Source organism: Acomys minous (genome assembly GCF_964271855.1).
Source record: "Acomys minous genome assembly, chromosome: 5".
Taxonomy (NCBI): domain Eukaryota; kingdom Metazoa; phylum Chordata; class Mammalia; order Rodentia; family Muridae; genus Acomys; species Acomys minous.
Genome location: NC_140494.1, coordinates 43987332 through 44003282, shown reverse-complemented (window position 1 = coordinate 44003282; position 15951 = coordinate 43987332).

Genomic DNA, 15951 nt, shown 5'->3' with positions numbered 1-15951 from the left:
TCATTTAACCCTCACAAGAAAGTGATGAGGTAGCTGTTACAGCTACTCACCTTACTAGCATAGGGAGAAGACCTGAGAACACAATCAGTTTGCTAAATATCACACAGCTGGAAAGTGTCAGCACTAGTCATTGATTCCAGGTCATGAAGTCTCCAAGATGCACCCACTCTTTGTGTGCGTATTACTTCACCCCTGTTCTTTGCACGCCCGATTCCCACCCCTGTTACCCTCCCTGACCCCCTCTACTACTCAGTTCCCTCCCTCCATCTATTTCAGATGTCTATTTTATTTCTTGTTCTGAGTGAGATTCAGCATCTTCATGTAGACCCTCCTTGGCTTCTTTGGATCTGTGGATGGTAACATGGCTATCCTGTACTTTATGGCTAATATTCACATATAAGTGAGTACAAACCACACGTGTCTTTCTGGGTCTGGTTACCTCACTGGGGATCAGTTTTTTCTAGTTCTATCCATTTGTCTGCAAATTGCATGAAGACTTTGTTTTTTAAAAAAGGAGTATTCTATTGTGTAAATATACCACATTTTCTTTATCCATTATTCAGTTGAGGGACATCTAGGTTGTTTCCAGTTTCTGGCTGTTACAAATAAAGCTGCTATGAACATAGTTAAGCAAGTATCTTTGTGATATGGTGAAGCACCTTTTGGGTATAGGGAGATGGGGGACCAAGAGAGAGAATAGAAATTGGTAAGGGGTATTTCTGGGACAGGGGAAGCTCTCCAGAGTCCTTGGGGGACCCTAGCTGAGACTTCCAACATCAGGGACAAGGAGCCTGAAGTGGACACCTCTTGTTGCTAGGTGGGACTTCCATTAGAGGTAGTGGGACCCCAGACATAAAACCTTAGACCCAAAATTTATCTTGCCTACAAGAAGTGTAGGGATAAAGATGGAGCAGAGATTAAGAGAATGCCAATGACTGGCTCAACTTGAGACCTATGGGAGAGAGTTAACCCCTGCCACTATTAATAATACTCTGCTATGCTTGCAGACAGAAGTCAAGCTAACTGTTTTCTGAGAGGCTTCATCCAACAGTGGATGAAAACAGATGCAGAGACCCACAGCAAGGCAATAGGCCAAGCTCAAGCAGTTCTGCGCAAGAGTGAGAGGAAGGATAGAGGGAGCTGAAGGGGTCAAGGACACCACAAGAAGACCCACAGAGTCAATCAACCTGGGCCCATGGGGGCTCACAAAGACTGAACCACCAATCAAAGATCATGCAAGGGCCAGGGCCAGGCCTAGCCCTCCTACACATATATAGCAGATGTGCAGTGTGGTCAACATGTGGGTCCCCTAACAATGGGAATAGGAGCGGTCTCTGATTCTGTTGCCTACCTTTGGATCACATCCCCCTAGCTGGGCTGCCTTTTCAGGCCCCAGTGGGAGAGGACGCACTTAGTCCTGCTGGCTAGATTGATACCCTTTGGGGGCATCCCCTTCTCAGAGAAAAAAGGTAGGAGGGAATGAGGATGGAACTGGGAGGAGAGAAGGGAGGGGGCTGGGATTGGGCTGTAAAGAGATTAAATTAATAAATAATGAAAAAAAAAGACTGTGTTCACAGGTACAAATTTCCACTCCTACAGCCTTATGTGTTCAGTTTATAGTGCTTCCCACAGACCTCCATGACAAGAAGTTACCACAAGTATACACCCCACGCTGGTATTCTAATATTGTAGAAATTCCACTACTGACTGATCTCATTCTTGTTTGAGTTACTGGTGCTGAGCAACAATCCCACTGTTATCTTCATCCCCTTCCAGAACTATCAGGCGGACGCCCCTGTCACTCTTTGGCTTTAAATTTATCTAAATTAAAATGAGGCAGAATTTCCCGTGGTTTATCCCGTTGTTAGGTGTTTCCCAAAAATATTCATTTCACATATTGCTGAGAAGTAGCCAGTGTCCTCACTTTGGCCTTCATGAAGAGACAAGGCCTCAGCATGTTTTGCACCCTATTCACCAATGACTGACATCACTACATAATCCACATAAAGAGGGGAGAGGAAAAGGCGGATTATGCTGGTTTTTCTTCTTGTGAAACGTGAGTGAAGATGCTAGGAGTAAATGAGAGCTCACAGATGCCCTTGTATAAGAAGCCACAGAGCTTTAACAAAGTATATTTATGCCAGCAGTAGGAGAACCAAATAATGAATATTGGATATTTATTTTAAATACTCTATATTTCACTTACAATAATATAGGAAATATGCTGCAGGCAGAGGCTGTATATCACAATCACAAAACAAAAATGTAGAAGACATTTTCCCACACACATTTGGTGGGATAGAAATTAACTCATACTGGAAATTAAGATCAGCAGCTTCAATAGATTATATTCCAGGGGCATGTCCAAATCTCTGCCCACAGGGATGCTCTTCTCAGCCCACAGAGTGCCCTGATGCTGTGTTAGATGGCTCGGCTGCTCTGATCTCATACAGATTAGACAAGGGACAATGGTCTCATCAACTGACAAGAGTCTCCTATGTCTGCTCCACAGGAACGTGGGCATAAGATGAACCATGAATGGCTAATTAGATCAAGTATTCCTTGAGGAATCTGCTAGACAATTGTTGTTTGACTTTAACTGATACATAAAATCACACATTTACTAGGATTCCATGTAAGGTTTCAACACACACACACACACACACACACACACACACACACACACACACACATATATATATATAATGTTTAAGCTCAAGTAAACATATCTACCTCCTCAGCCATTTATTTGTTTCTTGGAGAAATTCTCATGATGTTTTCTTCTAAAATTATTGTTATACATAATCGCCCTAGCACACAATAGCATCCCAGAACATCTTACTCCTAGTGGCAATTCACTACCCATGAGTAGCTTTCCTCTTTCCTCATTCCTCTTGCTCCTCCCAGTTTCTGGGTACCACAATTCTTCTGTCAATTTCCATGAATTTCACGCTTTAGATTATCTCCAGTTCCCTAGAAAACTTGGACTCAGGACATAAGGACAGGGTTGATACCTGGGTGGTAGAAGGTGCAGAAGAAGCCAATGAACCGTGTCTGAGTCACTCAAACAGCCCCTCTCTAGACAAAGAACCACAGCCTTGGCAGCTGAGGAGGAAGACACGGCTAACCTACACATGCTTGGATGCCCTGGGCCCTTTGGTTTTCAGAGCAGTCCCTGAAGACTACAGTACCACAGTTCCTCTATGTTACTTTAGGAAATGACCCACCAATGTCACAAACATCTTCATTCAACATCACGGTCTGCAGCTGGTGGTACTCCTTTGGAAGATTCAGAAAGCTTTGGAAGGTGGGACATAGCTGAAGAAGGCAGGTTGCTGGGGAGAGAGAACTTAGGAGTGTATTGTCCCTGGCCCCTTCCTGTCATGCTCTCTGCTTCCTAGACACATGGGTCAGAGGTCCACTACTCGTGCTGCTATGATGCTCTGCCCAACTACATAAGCCCAAGCAACCACAGGCTGAGCCCTCTGAAACCATGAACAGAAGGATGTCCTTCCTCCCTTAAGTTGTTCCTGTCAAGCATTCAGTCACACAGACCAGACAGGCAACTAACACACCCTGACTCTCAGGCACATGGTCCCCATGACTCTCATTTCTCTTGTTTCCAAGGGAACACAGTGTCTCTATTCCTTAGGAAAGGACACTAGGGCTTGAAAAGTTAAGTGAATCCCACAGTCAGACAGCAAACTGCCAAGAGCAGTACTTCCAGGAAGACCTTTGACCTCTCTTTCCTTTATCAGGGAATTTACAACAGGGCATCCTTGCAGTTTCTCAGAAATCTCTAATGTTAAGTCTTGGAAATAAATGATTTAATGAGTGCAAACAGACAATATAGAATTAATGACTGGAAGATTCAATTATTTGTGCTATTTAGTTTTTGTCAGCTTGACACAAACTACAGTCACAAGAGACGAGGGAATTTCAATTGGGGAATTGCCTCCACTGCATTGGCCTGTGCAAATGTCCATGAGGGCATTGTCTTTACTTTTCTTTTCATTGTTTGTTTGTTTGTTTGTTTGTTTGTTTTTGTTGTCCTTGTTTGGTTTCTTGAGACAAGCCTGTAGCCTTGGCTATCCTGGACTCACTTTGTAAACCAGGCTGGCACAGAGATTCACCTACCTCTGCCTCCCTGAGTGCTGGGATTATAGGCCTGTGCCACCATGCCTGACTTAATTTATTTTGTCTATATCCTGATCATAGCCCCCTCTCTCCTCTCCTCCTGGTCCCTCCCTCCCACTCTCTTCTCCCTACCCCCTTTTCCCTTCTCAGAAAAAGAAACCCTGCCCTACCAACCCATGCCAGCATATCAAGTGGCATCAGTACTGAGCTTATCCTCATCCACTGAGGCCAGGCAAAGCAGCCCCATTAGGGGGGAGTAATCAAGAACAAGCAACTAAGTCCATATCAGAGACAGCGCCTGTTCACAGGACTCACATGAAGATCAAACTGCCCATCGGTAACCTATGTGTAGGGGACATAGGTCCAGTCTATGCATGCCCTTTGGTTGCCACTTCTGTCTCCCCCTAGAGCCCCCATGGGTCTAGGTTAGTTGACTCTGTTGGTATTCTTGTGACATTCTTGTCCCCTCCAGGTTCTTCTCTCATTCCTCCCTGCTCTTTCATTTTCTTAATCAACTATGATGGTAGGAGGGCCCAGGTAACAGTGGGTAGTGCCACCACCAGGCAGATGGTCCTAGGTCACATAGGTAACAATCCATGGAGAACAAACCAGTAAGCAGCACTCTGCCATGGTCTCTGCTTCACTTCCTGCCTCTAGGTTCCTGCTTGAGCACCTGCCTTGCCTTCTCTTGATATAATAATGTAAGATATAATAAACCCTTTCTTCCCAAGTTGTTCTTGGTCAGCATTTTGTCACAGACAAAGAAACCAAACAAGGATGGCATTCAAATACAAATTAGAAAGTATGCCATGGGTAGTATTTAAAGGGTAAAGCCTGTTGGAGGCTTCTCAGAGAAGATGGCAATGCAGAAAGGTGCCATAAGCTGAGGCTTGCCAGCAGAAGATGATGAGCAAAACAGGCAAGGCCACCTACTGGCAGTTTCCCATCACAAGCATAAAACACTACCAAGGTGGATTGCTCAGAGGATAGTGTTTGTTTCGTGGAATTTGGAAGAGCTGGAGACTCAACATCAAGCTAGGCTGACAGGGAGAGGATGACTCCAGAATCCACTGCAGAGCTGGCCATAGCTTCCATCAGGCATTGGACATGCGGCTTAAACACTGATGCTACTCAGGCTGGAGACAGATCTCAACACTCCCGCTGCTGCCCCAAACCATACCTCCTGCTTTAATCACAGTACCAGAGTTAGCTCCTTAGGGTCCCATTTTTCCATTTTCTTGTTTTTAAATTCTTAAGAGTTGAGACAGGCGTGCCTTGATTGGTGAAGCCTGTAGCTGTGAGCATCTGCAAGGATTGCCACCTCTTCTCTTCTTATGAATTCATAATACAAAAAAATATATAAAAGTCAAATGGCAAAGTAATTAACTGTGGCAACACAGACATTCATAAGACAGCATACACAGCAAACATTTTAGTATCCCCCCAAGTTTAAAATAAAAATTATGATGAGGGTTTGGCTAAATTAGAAGTAAAAGGTGAAATTTATGTTAAAGGGTTTTAATCCATACAAAAGTCTTCACAAGCACTAGTGAAGTCTTAAATAAAATGAGTAAGAGAGTAAATATTTTAGTTTCAAGTGCACACCTCTCATGATAGTGTAAATGACGAGGCTGGGGATACAATGGTGACAAGATGTTGAAGTCAGCAGTACTGACAGATAACAGCTATATGTAAGTACATTGGCATTGGGTTTTGGGAATCCAAGAATGAAATATATAACCTAAACCTTAAGATAGTTATTAAATTGTGGATGAGATGGATAAGTAAATAAGCCACAGTAATCCATGGTGGTAAGCCCTGAGAGGAGATAAACATTATAGAAAGGAGAAAAAGGTCTCTAGCTGAGGCCTTCAGAACAAGACCATACTCCAAAGAATGGAAGGTATATATGGTTGATTGACAAAACACTTACCTAACAGTCAAGTAAAGACATCTAATGTAAATGGGAAAGTGTTATAGAAGTAGCCAGTCCAACTGACCTGAAAGCCTCCTCCCTACCTTTCATGATACCAAAAGGTACCATCCAAACTTCCAAAAGAGCGAAGCAACCAACTGTCCTACACACCTATAATGCCTATAAGCCAAGACAAAGACAATCACAACATGATAACCCCAAGGGTGCAATAGTGTCACAAACACCTTATCAGTAACCAACAATACTCTAATTAGAATTAACACCCATTCAACAAGAGTGTAATCATGCCTGGTGCTGGAAACCTAGCCAGCTACCTAGAGAGAGTGTCATGGATTTTGGAAGAGAACCAACCTACAACTGCCAATATTCTAAACATTCATAACTACATTCTAAATATTTGTCCTTATGCCCTCAGACTAGTGTACTCCTCACCCTTTGTCAAAGAAACTTCTTTTTGCAATGGATGAAGAATGTTACAGAAAACCACAACTGATCAAAATGCAGAGTTGTGGCACCCAGTTTCAACTGATATATCTACAACATAATTCCTGAACCTGAGGCGCTAGGATCATCGAGTAGAAATATTGAAAGAGCCAGAAGAACAGGGGATTTCTGTGCACTGCGTTTCCTGGAATAGTCAGGTGCTACATTCAGGAAGTCTCACCTACACGTCTGCCTAAAGAAGACCTGAACAAAGACGACAATAGACATGCTAATGTAGATGAGGAAAAGCCTGTGAGGCCTCATCCCTACACACACACACACACACACACACACACACACACACACACACACACACACAAAAACCTATAGGCAACTAAAGAACAAGAAGAAAAGTAAGTATAGTCTTCCCCAGAGAAGAAATTATGGATTAGTTACCCAAAACTAAGTGGCCAACCATGAAAACATTATTCAGACTGAGCAGACTATGTATGTATTTAGAAATGTGTGCATGTGTATGTGTGTATATGCTTATATGTAGGGTTTTTGGTTTTGTTGTTGTTGTTGTTGTTGTTGTTGTTGTTTTGTGTGTGTGTGTGTGTAATAATAGTTAAAGAAAAAAAGGTTAATTTGAAGGAAGATAAAGAGAGAAGGTACAAGGCAGAGTTTGGAAGAAGGAAGTGAAAAAGAGAAATAATGTTATTATATTATACTCTCAAAAAGTAAAAATATATTTCATAAAAACAACCAAGACCAAGAACACGTGATATCTCAAAGCTCCTTAGCATCTAAGAGTTTTAGCTTGGGAAAATAAGGACACTTTGGGAATGGACAGACAGAGAAAGTGACACCTACAAATCATAGTAAGATTGTTTTGGCAGCAAAAAGATGAAAATTATATAAGTATAGAGAAGAATAGCATGGCTTCCATGAAAAGATAACATGCAAATAAGTATATTAGTGCTGGGGAATGTGTGTGTGTGTATGTGTGTGTGTATCAAACTCAGTAGATTTTATTGATGTGTTTAGAAATGTGTATGTGCATATGTGTATGTGTGTATATGTAACAACAGTTAAAGACAAAAGAGGCCATGAATTTAAAGGGGAGCAAGGGGAGGAGGTACAAGGCATAGTGTGATATATATATACACATATATTGTGTTAATATTTACTAATATATGATAAATTTTTATTCAATTATGAAGAATGAAATTATATCATTTACAGGAAAGTACATGGAGATTATATTAAGCAAAATAAGACAGAAAAATAGGATAGGAGAGATAAAAGAATTCAAAAGGCAAGAAAAGAAAGAAAAATAACATTTTTCTAATGTGCAGATATCAATATATGTGTATATAACAGAAGCTATATGTACATGTCATGAAAGCAGAAAAAAAGGGCTTATTTTTGGAGAGGGGGAAGACCAGTTAGAGGGGATGGGAGGCAGAGGGAGGAGTGAGCCTGAAGGTAAGCAAAGTAAGATGATAAACATGTCTGAAATTATCAAAATGAAATCTATTCTTTTCCATGATAAGTAAATAAGTGAGTAAAAAGACTTTGATGTGCACCACCTTTCAAAGTTAACAGCAACTATAGGTCCTGTGTTGGCTGTTTTTATGCCATTTGACACAAGCTAGAATCATCAGACAAGAAGAAGTCTCAACTGAGAAAACATCTCTATAAGGTTGGGCTCTAACAATTTGTACCTATGGGGGACCACACCTTTCTCTGAGAAGAAGAAGAGGGGAAGATGAGGGGAGGAGTATAGGGAAGCTGGGAGGAGAGGAGGGGTGTCTGCAATCAAGAGGTAAAATTAATTGATTAATTATTTTTTAAAAAAGATTGCACTATAAACAAACCTTTAGAGATCCAAGATGACAGTGGGCAGTGTGGACCGTCTTTGGAAGCTCCAGTGAACAATTCAGGGAATTGCACAGATTTCTGAGCCAGGAACACCAAGGTCCCCACACCACGGCAGCAGGAGTGCTCCACGGTTTGGAGGGACCAGGGTGCGGAGGACCTGCATGCCCCTGCACATGGAAGAAGCGTGGATTTTCTCAGATCAGAGCAGCAGTGGCAGAGGCAGCAACAGCAGCACCAGCGGCACCAGCGGCAGCGGCTGAAGTTTGCAGCTCGGAGCCTTCCAGTGGAGGTGATTGGTGTGGTGGCCGGTGGGAGTTGCTGCGGGAGAGGGGACTCCGGACAAGATTTGGGTCGCGTGGTGCCTTGAGACCCAAACTGGACTCAGCAGACAAGCGGACAGTTCAGCCCCAGAGTCCCAGGTTCAGCTCAGTGCGCAGTGCTGTGGAGACGCTGGCTCAGCTCAGTCAGCAATTCTGCCTGAGGCACTAGCTCAGCGCAGCCGCAGTTCTCCTGCTGTGACACAGGCAGGGCAGAGCACTCAGTTCCACCATAGGCACAAGCTCAGTGTAGCCGCAGTTCTCCTGCTGTGACGCAGGCTGGGCAGAGCACTCAGTTCCACCATAGGCACAAGCTCAGTGCAGCCGCAGTTCTCCTGCTGTGACACAGGCTGGGCGGAGCGCTCACTTCCACCCTAGGCACCAGCTCAGCGCAGCTGCAGCTCTCCTGCTGTGACGAAGGCTGGGCGGAGCACTCAGTTCCATCAGAGGCGCTAGCTCAGCTCAGCGAGCAGTTCTGCCCTAGACACTAGCTCAGCTCAGCGGGCAGTTCTGAGGCGCTGACGCAGGCTGAGGTCAGCACGCAGATTCAGCCTAGAGGCCCTAGCTAGACTTGCTGGGCAGATTGGGCACAGAAACTCTAGCTGAGCTATGCGCACAGGCTCGGCGGCCCTAAGACTCTGGCTGGACTATCCACACAGTTTACGCCCAGAGGCCCAGACTAATCTCAGCACGCAGTGTGAGTCCAGAGTCCCTGGCTGAGCTCAGTGCACAAATCCACCTGGAGACTTGGGTGGAGCTCGGCGTGCACTTTGGGGCCAGAGTCCCTCCCTGTGCTTGGCAGAGAGTTTGGGCCCAGGGACTCTAGCTGAGCTTTTGGCACAGTCCCAGCTCTAAGACTCTGATTGGACACAGTGTGCAGTTTGAATCCAGAATTCCTGGTTGAGCTTGGCAGACAGTTCAGGCCTTGAGTCTATAACTGGCCACAGAACGCACGTTGGGCCAAAAGCCCCTAGCTGAGCTTGGTGCACAGTCCCAGACCAAAAATTCTGGCTGGACCCTGTGTGCATTTTGGGCCCATAATCCCTAACTGAGCTCGGCAGATGGTTCAGGCCCTGAGAATCTAACTGAGCTCAACACGTGGTTCAGGCCCAGTATCCGTGGCTAGACTTGGCAGGGGACCTAGAAGGCTGTGGATACCTTGGCCTGACCCAACGCTCATTCAGAGACCCAGAACGATTGAAGGACCCACAGCACAGGGGAGCTGAGGATCACTGGCTGTGAGAGCCCAAAATGACAGGACTAACCTCCTGCCATCCACACTAGTGAAGCATCAGAGCTTCCAGCCTATGGAAATCATGAGAAAACAAGGGAATCTATCATCAGACACCCTCCATCTAACACTGGAAGCTACCCAACAAAAACAGAGATGGCAAGATTTCTAAAGGACAGCATAAAAGCATACGCAAAAATCCCCAAAACAACATGGCGTCTCCAGTTTCCATCTATCCCAAAGAAAACAATCCAGAGAATTCAAATACAACAGAAGTACAAGAAAATGACATCAAATCCTTGGTAATGAGGATGATAATGGAGGAAACAAATAAAATTCATAATCAAATGCAGGAAGACGCAGCCAAACACGTGAGAGACATAAAAGAAGCACATAGAGTGGAACTGGAAATTTTTCAGGAAAATGCAAACAACCAGATGAAAGAAATAAATAAAACGGTTCAAGCTCTGAAGACTTATGAAGTGGCAATGGAAGAAACTCAGGAATATAAAAAATCAGATGAAAGAAATCAAAAAATCTGTACAAGATATGAAGATGAAAATGGATTCAATGATAAACACACAGACAGAAGAAAAACAAGAATGTGAGACCTCAGAGAAGAAGGCAAGCAACACAGAGGTGAGCTTTTCTAACAGAATCCAAAAGATGGAAGAACGAATCTCAGGTCTAGAAGATACAATCACAGATCTTGAAGCAACCATTAAAGAAAATGCCAAATCTGGAAAACTCCTGACACAAAACGTCCAAGAAATTAAGGACACCATGAAAAGAAGAAATCTGTGGATAATAGGCATTGAAGAAAGAGAAGATATCAGACTCCAAGGCCCAGAAACTATTCTCAACAAAATCATAGAAGAAAATTTCCCCAATCTAAAGAAAGAGATGCCTATAAACATACAAGAGGTATACAGAACACCAAATAGAATTGATCAGAAAAGAAAAACTGCCTGTCACATAATAATCAAAACAAAAACATACAGAACAAAGAAAAATATTAAAAGCTGCAGGGGAAAGGGCCAAATAACATTTAATGGCAAACCTATCAGAATTACACCCGACTTCTCAGCAGAGACCATCAAAGCCAGAAGGGCCTGGACAGAGATCCTGCAAACCCTAAGAGACCACACATGCCAGGCCAGACTACATTACCCAGCAAAGCTATCAATAACGATTGATGAAGAAAACAAAATATTCCATGACAAAAAGAAATTCAAACTACCTGTCCACAAATCCAGCTTTACAGAAGGTACTAGAAGGAAAACTCCATCCCAAAGGGTCAAGCTACAACCAAAACTACTCAGGAAATAGATAACTATACCATGGCAAAACCACAACTACACAAATGCTTGACTGGAAACAACATCAAAATTAAGACTCTTAACAGGCACTGGTCATTAATATCTCTCAACATCAATGGTCTCAACTCTCCAATAAAATGACACAGACTAACTGAATGGGTGCATAAACAACATCCAACATTCTTCTGCATTCAAGAAACACATCTCACCCATAATGATAGGCATTACCTCAGGGTAAAAGGTTGGAAAAAATATCCCAAGCAAATGGTCACAAGAAGCAAGCAGGCATAGCCATTTTAATATCGAACAAAATAGACTTTCAACCAAAATTAATCAAAAGGGATGCAGAAGGACACTTCATACTCATCAAAGGTAAAGTCAACCAAGATGACATCACGATTCTGAACATCTATGCTCCCAATACAAGGGCACCCACATTTGTAAAAGATCTGTTAAAAAGGCTTAAACCACACATCAAGCCCCACACAATAATAGTGGGAGACTTCAACACCCCACTCTCACTGAAGGACAAGTCATCGAAACAGAAACTAAGCCGAGAAATAACATCATTAACCAATGCCATGGGTCAAATGGATCTAACAGATATCTATAGAACCTTGCACCCAAACAAGAAAGAATACACCTTCTTCTCTGCACCCCATGGAACCTTCTCCAAAATTGATCACATCGTAGTTCACAAAGAAAGCCTCAACAGATACAAGAGGATTGAAATCATACCTTGTATCCTATTAGATCATCATGGGCTTAGGCTGCAATTCAACAACAACAGAAATAACAAAAAGCCTACACGTATGTGGAAACTAAACAACTCTTTGCTAAATGACACCTGGGTCAGGGAAGAAATAAAGAAAGAAATCAAGGAGTTTCTGAAATTCAAGGAAAATGAAGGAACAACATACCCAAATTTGTGGGATACACTGAAAGCAGTGCTAAGAGGAAAATTCATAGCACTAAGTGCCTTTAAAAAGAAATTGGAAACATCGCACATAAGCACCTTAACGACACAACTGGAAGCCCTAGGAAAAAAAGAAGCAGAAACACCCAAAAGGAGTAGATGTCTGGAAATAATCAAACTCAGGGCTGAAATTAACAAATTAGAAACTAAGAAAACAGTCCAAAGAATCAACAAAACTAAGAGCTGGTTCTTTGAGAAAATCAACAAGATAGACAGACCGTTAGCCAAACTAACTAAAAGGCAGAGAGACAGTATTGAAATCAACAAAATCAGAAATGAAAAGGGAGACATAACAAAAGACACTGAAGAAATACAAAGAATCATAAGATCCTACTTTGAAGGCATATATGCCACAAAATTTGAAAATCTAAGGGAAATGGATGACTTTCTTGATCAATTTCACTTGCCAAAGTTGAGTGAAGAACAGATAAACAAGCTAAATAGTCATTTCCCCTACAGAAATAGAAGCAATCATTGATTGCTACCAGACCTTCAAGGGCGAGCTAATACCAATACTCTTCAAGCTACTCCAAAAGATAGAAATGGATGGAACATTACCAAATTCATTCTATGAGGCCATAGTCTCATTGATAACTAAACCTCACAAAGACTCAACAAAGAAAGAGAATTTCAGACCAATTTCTCTTATGAACATCGATGCAAAAATACTAAATAAAATACTTGCAAAATGAATACAAGAACACATCAAAGATATCATTCATCGTGACCAAGTAGGCTTCATTCCAGGCATGAAGGGATGGTTTAATATACAAAAATCCATCAATGTAATCCACCATATAAACAAACTGAAAATAAAAAAACCACATGATCATCTCTTTAGATGCAGAGAAAGCATTTGATAAAATCCAACACCCATTCATGTTTAAAGTTTTAGAGAGATTGGGGATACAAGGCACTTTCCTCAACATAATAAAGGCTATAAACAGCAAGCCACTATCCAAAATCAAAGTAAATGGTGAGATACTCAAAGAAATTCCTCTAAAATCGGGAACAAGGCAAGGCTGCCCACTCTCTCCATATCTCTTCAATATAGAACTCGAAGTTATAGCCAGAGCAATAAAACAACAAAAGGAGATCAAGGGTATCTAAATGGGAAAGGAGGAAGTCAAATTATCCCTATTTGCAGATGATATGATAGTGTACATAAGTGACCCTCAAAATTCCTCCAGAGAACTCCTACAGCTGATAAACACCTTCAGAAAATTGGCTGGATACAAAATTAACTCAAAAAAGTCTGTAGACTTCCTATACACAAATGACAAGCTTGCAGAGGAAGAAATTAGGAAAGCAACACCCTTCACATTAGCCACAAGCAATGTAAAATATTTAGGAGTTACTCTAAGCAAGTGAAGGAACGGTTTGAAAAAAATTTCAAAACTCTAAAGAAAGAGATTGAAGATGACATGAGAAGATGGAATGATCTTTCTTGCTCATGGATCGGGAGAATTAACATAGTAAAAAAATGGCCATCCTACCAAAAGCAATCTACAGATTCAATGCAATCCTTATCAAAATACCTACACATTTTTAAAAGACATTGAACTTCATATGGAAAAACAAAAAACCCAGAATAGCTAAAACAATCTTGTACAATAAAAGGTGCTCTGAAGGAATCTCCATACTTTATCTCAAACTGTACTATAAAGCAATAGTAATTAAAACAGCATGGTACTGGCACAGCAACAGGCTGGTTGATCAGTGGAATCGAATCGAAGATCCAGATAGGAATCCACACACATGGAATCACTTGATTTTTGACAAAGAAGCCAAATCCATTCAATGGAAAAAGGATAGCATCTTCAGCAAATGGTTCTGGTCTAACTGGATGTCTATGTGTAAAAAAATGCAACTGGACCCATATTTGTCACCTTGCACAAAACTCAAATCCAAGTGGATTAAAGACCTCAACATAAAACCAGAGACACTAAATCACTTGGAAGAAAAAGTGGGGAAGAGCCTGGAATATATTGGCACAGGAGACAACTTCCTGAACAGAACACCAATAGCCCAGGCCTGAATGTCAACAATTAATAAATGGGACCTCATGGGTCTGAGACACTTCTGTAAGGCAGGAGACACTGTCAACAAAACAAAGCGACAGCCTACAGACTGGGAAAAGATCTTCACCAACCCTACATCTGACAAAGGTCTAATATCCAAAATATATAAGGAACTCAAGAAATTAAACACCACCAAACCAAATAACCCAATTGAGAAATGGGGCTTGGAACTAAACAGAGAATTCTCAACAGAGGAATATCAAATGGCTGAGAAACACTTAAAAAAATGCTCAACCTCCTTAATCATCAGGGAAATGCAAATCAAAACAACTCTGAGATTCCATCTTACTCCCATCAGAATGGCTAAGATCAAAAATTCAAGCGACACCACATGCTAGCAGGATGTGGGGAGAGACGGACAGTCCTTCATTGCTGGTGAGAGTGCAAACTAGTACAGCCACTTTGGAAATCTATCTGGTGCTATCTCAGAAAAATGGGAATAGGGCTTCCTCAAGACCCAGCTATTCCACTCCTTGGAATATACCCAGAAGATGCTCCAGCACACAACAAGAAAATTTGCTCAACCATGTTCATAGCAGCCTTATTCATAATAGCCAGAACATGGAAACAGCCTAAGTGTCCATCAGTAGAAGAATGGATAAAGAAACTGTGGTACATATACACTATGGAATACTACTCAGCTATTAAAAACAAGGAATTCCCGAAATTTGTGGATAAAGGGATTGAGCTAGAAATGATCATACTGATTGAGTTAACCCAGAAGCAGAAAGACTCAAATGGTATATACTCACTTATGTCTGCATATTAGCCCAAGGGGCATGTCCCATGAACGCCTTCACTTACCAGGAAACTGGGACAGAGGGGAAGACATCCTATTGGGACTCTAGATGAGAGAAGCATGGGAGAATAGCAAAGTAGAAGGATCCAGAGGGTCCTAGAAACCTACAAGTAGAACATTATGATAGGCAGATTTGGGCTCAGGGGTCCCGCTCAAACTAAGGCACCAGCCAAAGACAATACAGGCGGTAAACTTTAAACCCCTACCCAGATCTAGCCAATGGTCAGAACATTCTCCACAGTAGAGTGGAGAGTGGGATATGACTTTCTCACGTACTCTGGTGCCTCCCATTCGACCATTTCCCCTGGAGGGGGAGACCTGGTGGCACTCAGAGGAAGGACAGCAGGTTACCAAGAAGAGACTTGATACCCTATGAACATATACAGGGGGAGGTAATCCCCCTCAGGAACAGTCATAGGGGAAGGGAAAAAAGGGAAAATGGGAGGGAGGGAAGAATGGGAGGATACAAGGGATGGGATAACCATTGAGATATAACAAGAATAAATTAATAAAATAAATAAATAAGAAAAAAGAATAAAGGAGAAAAAAACCTTTAGTGCATTTTCTTATACAGTGATTGATGGGGAGGGCCCATTCCATTATGGGTGGTTTTGTATCTGGGCTGGTGGTCCTGGGTTCTATAAGGAAGCAGGCTGAGGAAGACATGGGGAACAAGGCAGTAAGCAGCACCCCCTCCGTGGCTTCTGCATCAGGTCCTGCCTCCAGGTCCCTCGTCCACTTCGGTTCCTGTCCTGTTTCCTCAGTGATGAACATGATGTAGAAGGGTAAGCTAAATAAACCCTTTCCTCCTCAGCGTTCTTTTGGTCATGGTATTTATCACATCAATA